We start from the raw sequence: 8,083 nt of genomic DNA on the forward strand, positions 1-8,083 counted from the left end.
TGGAGACATCAGTGGATTTTGACCATGTATCCAACCTAGTGGATTCAAGTGATTTTTTGAGTTAATTTTTTTGGAAGTATTCTTTTTGGTTCATTTTGTTGTACATCATACTTTATTTTTGGTATTAATTAACACTTTATAAAATGCAGGTCATGTGTATGCAATTGTTGCAGAAGAGAACAATGAAGAAGGAACAGATTATTATTTGTGTCATTGTGTTGAGCCTAAAAGAAAATTGACAACCACAATCATTGACAGAGAGGGTATTGAGTACCCAGTAGGGTCTGTTGTCGTGACAGGAACATGGCTTCGGAGATACCCTATCAAGAATTCTGATGTTTGGTTGTTCGAGGACTTTGAAACACACAGACATATTCTTCATTTCTCTAACCTTGTTGTTGCAACAAATATTCATTCGATGAAGTATCGTGGTAGACCTCATAACAAGATTTTATGGAAAGTTCATGAATCTGACCATGAGGCAATACTTGACACAATATGGGTTAGAGCCGATCTTGAAGGCTCACTTGATTGATTCTACGGTTCAGAGTAGAATGATTTTGAGAATTTTGTATAAATCGTCGACGAATTGTTCTATATTCATTTTTTGCATATATAAATGCCCATGAGCTGATTTGTACATGTTTAGGGGCATAATTTTGTATATTTAAGTGGCAATGAGCTGATTTGTACATATGTACATGCCAAATTTTGTATATTAAAATGGCAATGAGTTGAATCGCACATATTGTAATGCCAAATTTTGTATAAAAGCCCATGAGATGATTTGTATATTAAAATGGCGATGAGCTGAATCGCATATATTGTAATGCCAAATTTTGTATAAAAGCCCATGAGATGATTTGTATATTAAAATGGCGATGAGCTTAATCGCATATATTGTAATGCCAAATTTTGTATAAAAGCCCATGAGATTATTTGTAAGACAATTTTTTGTATAATCAAATAGCCAAGAGCTGATTTGAATAATATGTGACAATGTTTTGTGACTATTTTGTGTGTCAATGTTTTGTGACTATGTTTTGAGTATATGTGATGTGTCCCTGGTCAATCATGAGCATTCTTGACTCTTGTATAATCATGGATAATTATTTGAGTCATTACCGGGTCATATGGGTGATAGATTGAGACTCAATACAATTTGAGCAAAAATTGTCAAAAAAGTTGTCAAGCAACTTCTACATTGCATCGGTAGGGTATGACTCTCGACGTTCTGGTGCTTTGGGATGCATGACAGGGGCATGCCTAGCGTAAACATGCCCACCCGGATGCGCTCGCAACGTCAGTTTGTGCACACCAGGAACAAAATCAATTCTAGCCAATCTTGCAACTTTTCCTTGCAAGCAACTGATGGTTTTTTGAGCACGCGAAAAAATGCTACTAATTGAAAATGGCTTTGAGTCGTGAAAAACCGAGATAGGCCATTGTAGAGGATCCTCACGCGACCCCACGGGATCAAATAGATCGACCGTATGAGTCGTGGATTGGAAGAAACAGTCCGTCAAATTTTGACAATTTTTTGGACTCAGGGCACTCGAGAGATCTCACCTGTAGGGTATGACTCTCGACGTTCTGGTGCTTTGGGATGCACAACAGGGGCATGCCTAGCATAAACATGCCCACCCGGACACACTCACGATGTCGGTTTGTGCACACGAGGAACAGAATCAATTCTAGCCAATCTTGCAACTTTTCCTTGCAAGCAACTGACGGTTTTTTGAGCAGGTGAAAAAATGCTACTAATTGAAAATGGCTTTGAGTCGTTGAAAACCGAGATAGGCCATTGTAGATGAGCCTCACGCGACCCCACGAGATCAAACAGATCGACCGTATGTGTCATGGATTGGAAGAAACAGTCCGTCAAATTTTGACAATTTTTTGGACTCAAGGCACTTGAGAGATCTCATCGGTAGGGTATGACTCTCGATGTTCTGGTGCTTTGGGATGCACAATAGGGGAATGCCTAGAGTAAACATGCCCACCTGGACACGCTCATGACGTCGTTTTGTGCACACGAGGAACAAAATCAATTCTAGCCAATCTTGCAACTTTTCCTTGCAAGCAACTGATGGTTTTTTGAGCACGCAAAAAAATGCTACTAATTGAAAATGGCTTTGATTCGTCGAAAACTGAGATAGAAAATTGTAGACGAGCCTCATGCGACCCCACGGGATCAAACAGATTGACCGTATGTGTCGTGGATTGGAAGAAACAGTCCGTCAAATTTTGATAATTTTTTGGACTCGGGGCACTTGAGAGATCTCACCTGTAGGGTATGACTCTCGACGTTTTGGTGCTTTGGGATGCACGATAGGGGAATGCCTAACATAAACATGCCCACCCAGACGCGCTCGCGATGTCGGTTTGTGCACACGAGGAACAGAATCAATTCTAGCCAATCTTGCAACTTTTCCTTGCAAGCAACTGACGGTTTTTTGAGCAGGCGAAAAAATGCTACTAATTGAAAATGGCTTTGATTCGTTGAAAACCAAGATAGGACATTGTAGATGAGCCTCACGCGACCCCACGGGATCAAACAGATCGACCGTATGTGTCGTGGATTGGAAGAAACAGTCCGTCAAATTTTGACAATTTTTTGGACTCAGGGCACTTGAGAGATCTCACCAGTAGGGTATGACTCTCGACGTTCTGGTGCTTTGGGATGCATGACAGGGGCATGCCTAGCATAAACATGCCCACCCGGACGCGCTCGCGATGTCAGTTTGTGCACACGAGGAATAAAATTTGACCATTGCGAGTGTGAGGGTGCTCTCACACCAAACACATTGTTGTTTAAATTCATATTGTCGATTTTTGTTGTTTATATTCATATTGTTAATTACATATGCAAATATTCATTTAAATTTATAAAAGGGCAGCCACCAAATACAACGAATACACAATAATGAACTGAATACAAGGAGTTTTGTATGGTTAATTCAACATTTTAGAAATTTTATCAAATCATATTCCACGATTGCAATGCTTTATATCATATATTTTTGTTGTTTATATTCATATTGTTGATTACATATACAAATATTCATTTAAATTTATAAAAGAACAACCACAAAATACAACGAATACAAAATAATGAACTCATTACACATTTATTGGATCGAATATCGATATTTATTTATATAAAAAAAGGCATGTCTGCCAAGTCAATACAAGTATTACAAAAATGTGGCATATGCCATGTCCAAATCAATATACAATAAAAATGTAGAATATATCTACATGTATTGGTCATTCTATGACCAAAACTAACACTATATGATCCTAAACTTCTGGTGGATCATCAAAATCAAGCCTCTTCGGCACAGTATGCGGCTCTGTAGATGGCTACAAAACCACAATTCAAAAGCCAAGTTAGAATTCTTTTGTAGAAAATAGTTCACAATTGACATCATAACTATGCATTTAACTTTAATTCCTTTGCAATTGAAATGTTGATTACCTCATCGGCTGATCCAAGAGCTAATGTCTTCACTCTCCTCTCCTTGTCACTCTTAGGAGTTTTCTTGAAGACATACTTAAATGGATCCACGTTATGGCCGTACCGCAAAGGAGTCTATTGTAGATTAAATGTACAATTAATACAATGTACTAACATAAATATATCAAAAACACTTAAAAGTTATAATATAGAGAACAATGATGTACCTGTGCCTCAAATGCTTCTCCAATGGACTGAGGATGGCTCACCATCGATGTAGAAACGGTCGCTATTACCTATACAAAAAAAGTACAAAGATTAAATACAATTAATATAATGATAAGTATTGAAAGTTGAAAAAAATTAATTTTACATATCAAACAAAAGTGTATCGGATCCTGATATGCTTCTCCAGCGCAAGGAGGAGGGTTCTCCATTGACGAAATAGGTATGGATATTTGTTGTATGAAAAAAATATAAGATAATAATATATCACAAGTTCACATGTACGCGTGCATATAATCATGAAATCAAGAAAATAAAGTAGAGATACATACCTCTGCCCTCTCTTGATTCGCGGGTGAATCAGGTGCATTCAACATATCCACAAAGCTCAATGGTCGTTGTACATGTAAAATAGACAAAAAACACTAATCAATCTACAAACCCCAACTAATACTTGATTTCAACATTTTCAAACAATTGTACAACTAAAAATGTGTTCAATTACCTTCTTCACACGTTTTGGCGTCTTCGAGATATTCTTTTTCTTCGGATGAGCCCTAGATGCGAAGGGGGTGCCCTAAAAATAGAAAACTAACATGAGATATTAGTACAAATAATAAATTAAACATAATTTTAAAAATCTAAAATGAAATGACTTGCATATTCCATCAAAATAATACATAAAAAGAGTTGTACAAAATATGATACCATATAGCCTTGTAGGCCAAAATTGATCGCCGACAGCGTGATGTCATCAATCTGGGACATTTCATCCCCTGTCAACACCTACAAACCAGAAATTGGACCAAGCATTAAAGATAGTTAGTATATCTTGTATTTTTTTGAATTCAAAGTGCACTATTCTATTTTAACATGTTACAAAATTTATACCTCAGGCGTCGAAGTTGCAGTTGTGGTAACTGGGGGTGGTGTATGGGATACCGCTGCTACATCCTGAAATGCATATTATTTGTCTCAATTTAAATCGATGTATAAATGAAATTCATTTATGTAATTACAAAATTAAAGTGACTAATAAATAAAATGTTATGAATTCAAATCAACACACCTGTGTCTGTGGCTCAAGGGCAAACACCATGTCCATCAACTCATCTGTCAGCGCGACATCCTCAACCGTGTGAGCTTGACATCTACAACCGCAAATCGTTCATAGATGATATGAGTATCCATCTACATCGACTGCATCATCTATCCCCGAGCAACTAACACACATATGCTCGATGGGCTCTCTGTCACCCTCTAACGGCTCATCATCCAATACAATAGGGTGTGCTAATGATGTCCCATGTTGGATGATGGCACCAGTCAATGTTGTGGCCGCCTGAAGAGTCTGTAGCTCTATCGACTCTTTCAGCTCTAATGGGACAACCTGATGCACCTTGGGTTTGGGTGCTAGGGGGCGGCGACTCTCCGCGGCTAATCGCCTACGGGCTCCAGGTCTATCTTGGGCAGAGCCACCACCTCTACCATGAAACTCTCTCATGTCAAAATAATTTGGGTGCACATTGAGTACAAAATCACAATATATTTTTCTCAAAAAATATAATGGCACCTCATAATTATTACAAGGTGGATCGTCAAAGACCATCCACCACCTTTGCCAAAAAAGATTCTTCATCTGCACATTGGTACACCAATGTATGGGAAACCTCTTTGCATTAGGAGGTAATGACTGACTAGTTTTGGGGTCAACAAAAAGGGCACATATTTGTTGTTTAGAAATATTTTTGTTTTTAACTCCATCGTATGATAGCCCATTGGCATAGAATTGACAACACCTATCCCTAAAGCTTCCCCATTTGGTAATTTCAGTGGAAACAGCTATGGCACCACTAGCTAATGTTTCTAGGCTAGTGGCGAGGGATTGATGATGGTCAAGTTCAGAAGTTTTCAATTTTGCAATCAGTCTATTGATTTTGGATGTATTTTGCCCTAACTAATTAATTAATTCTTCCTATGTTTCGGCTGTGCGGTCAAAAGGAGGAATTGGGGATTGTTTTTGTGTGTTTTCAAGAGGTGCATTTGGTTGTTCTTGTGGGTTTTCAAGAGGTGCATTTGGTTGTTCTTGTTCTGGATTAGAAGAATCTAGTTTTTGAAACAAAAAATGAAAAAACCTAATCAAAATTAATGAAATTAAATTCAAAATGTAAAAAAAATTGCATAAACCAGAAAGAAAGACAAAAAAAACAAAAACTAACCTTGATCCATAGCCTAAGGACAAATTTCGCACCCCGTTCGCGGTTTAGCTTAAAAAATGGGAAAAAAAGAAAGTAAAAAATGCGTTTTTCGAGTAAATGAGGACTCAGTTTTTTTTTTTAACTTTTTTCATCAAGCACCGCGTATGCGGTTTTACTAGGATTATTAGCGTGTACGCGCTCATTTTCCTATAAGCAGCACGTACGCACTAATTTTCTTAGGCGTAGCGCGTACGCACTCAGTTTCCTAAGCTTAGCGCGTATGCACTACCTTTTCTAGGCTCAGGAAGAACAAACCTAAGCGCGTACGCGGGAATTTGAAATTTTAAAACCGCGTACGCGCTGCTTGTTTTTCCAAGTTTTTTTTGGGTGGTGTCCACTTTTCTGACCACCATCTTTGTGCACACGCCCATAAGCTGGAATTTGAATGAAGGAATGTGAGCGACCCGAGCAGAAGAGGACACCAATTTGATGGGCCAGTGGTCTGAACCTTTCCAATCTAAAATCTCGAAGCCTGTGGACCATCCCACACCAACCCAAAAACTAGAAACCAGAAAGCGATCCAGCCTCTCCGCAATCCAATACTCCCCTAGTCTCCTATTGTTCCAAGTGAATAGACCATTACCAAGCTTAATGTCAACAAGATTCAAGGTTGATATGCTATCCCGAAGAAGGAAGGAAGAAGGCTCCAACCGCATAACACCACCCTTCTTCTCACTCAACTCTAAGATGGCATTGAAATCACCTACCATAATCCACGAATGAAAAGGAAAAAACCCACACATAAAAGTAATATGAGACCACAAATTTTTCTTACCCTGAAGATTAGTGGGGCATAAATGTTAGTAAGCAAGATATATTCCCCAATCTCAAGACTAGAGGCAACCCCAGATAAAGATGATCTGGATGAAACCCACCATACAGGACGAATCCTCAAGGGGTTCCAAAGACAAGCCACACCTCTAGGGGAGCCAAATGCCCCAATACACTAACATTCGCCTCTCCCCCATAGCTTAGGCACCAGACCCAACATACTTTTCACAGATAATTTAGTTTCCTACAAGAATAGGACATCAGAAGAATGACTCCTAATCAATTCCCGAACTCTTTTTGTCTAGGGCCACTGTTCAATCCCCTCACATTCCATGAAAGCACAATCATTTCAGGAGATTAGAAAAATGAGAATCCAGAGTCTTAACTAACCCTGACTCAACCAAGTTCTCCCCCATCAATTTGATTGTATCCAAGTTCTTCTTTCTGCCAACCTTCGAACTCTTCTTCGTTGATCCTTTCTTAAAGACTTTTTGAAGAAGACCCAGATGTAAAGATATCTTATTACTTTTAACCCCAGCAGAGTCCAATTTCTGTGTTGCAGGAGAAACATCCCCACCATCCATCTTCACTTCAGCACTAGAGATGGGTCCCTTTTGAGCCAATACATGTTGATCCATCTCCATCTGTTGACTTCCAACCTCCTGCAGACCCTAGGTAGGATCCAAGTTCATACTATCAGGCATCAACCCTACTGCACTATGATCCAAAGGAATCATCCCCGGATTCACCTCCTGTTGGCTAAGGTCATCCAAAGCTTCAAATCTGTTAAAGGTATCATCTTCCTAACTCTCCTGCAAATACCTTTTTTGACCTCGATTCCTATTCTTTGTCTTAACTGGAACAAAATCATCGGCACCCACAGCCACACCAAACATGGAATCTTTTCCTTTATCAGCCCCATCAAGGTTACAGGACAGTTGTTGAGGCTGATGCTCAGCCGATTTAGACCTAGGGCACTTGCGCTGCAAATGACCATACTCATGACATAGACGACACCAGAAAGGTAAAGTCTCATAATCAAGTTGTTGGACCCAAGAGTAAGATCCTGCACACATATCTATAGCATCTGGCAAAGGCTTACTAAGATCAATTTCAACACAAACGCAAGCAAAAGTCATTACCTTTCTCCCCAAGGTTTGCATTGAAGATCCAATAGGCTTCCCAAGCAGTGAAGCTAGCATTCGCAACACATCCTCCTGACAACATTCTACCGGAAAATGAGGTAATTGAACCCACACTGGGACCCGATTCGGGATCTCCTCTGAAGGGTTAAATAATACATGCCAATGTTTGATGAACAACCCCACCTAGTTATAAAAATAAGGGCCCCCCTCAAAGACTCGATTGT

General features: G+C 39.2%; 1 long non-coding RNA gene across 1 annotated transcript; it reads right to left on the bottom strand.

Annotated features, from left to right (window-relative positions):
* Nucleotides 1-3,222: 3,222 nt before the first annotated feature.
* On the bottom strand, nt 3,223-3,758 carry LOC131858084 (uncharacterized). The gene is made up of 3 exons (XR_009358884.1): nt 3,688-3,758; nt 3,482-3,595; nt 3,223-3,366 (listed from the first exon to the last, which is right to left on the bottom strand). It is a non-coding gene; the product is annotated as an uncharacterized LOC131858084 (long non-coding RNA).
* Between the last annotated feature and the right edge of the window lie 4,325 nt (nt 3,759-8,083).

This window comes from Cryptomeria japonica, chromosome 9 (genome assembly GCF_030272615.1).
Source record: "Cryptomeria japonica chromosome 9, Sugi_1.0, whole genome shotgun sequence".
Lineage (NCBI taxonomy): Eukaryota > Viridiplantae > Streptophyta > Pinopsida > Cupressales > Cupressaceae > Cryptomeria > Cryptomeria japonica.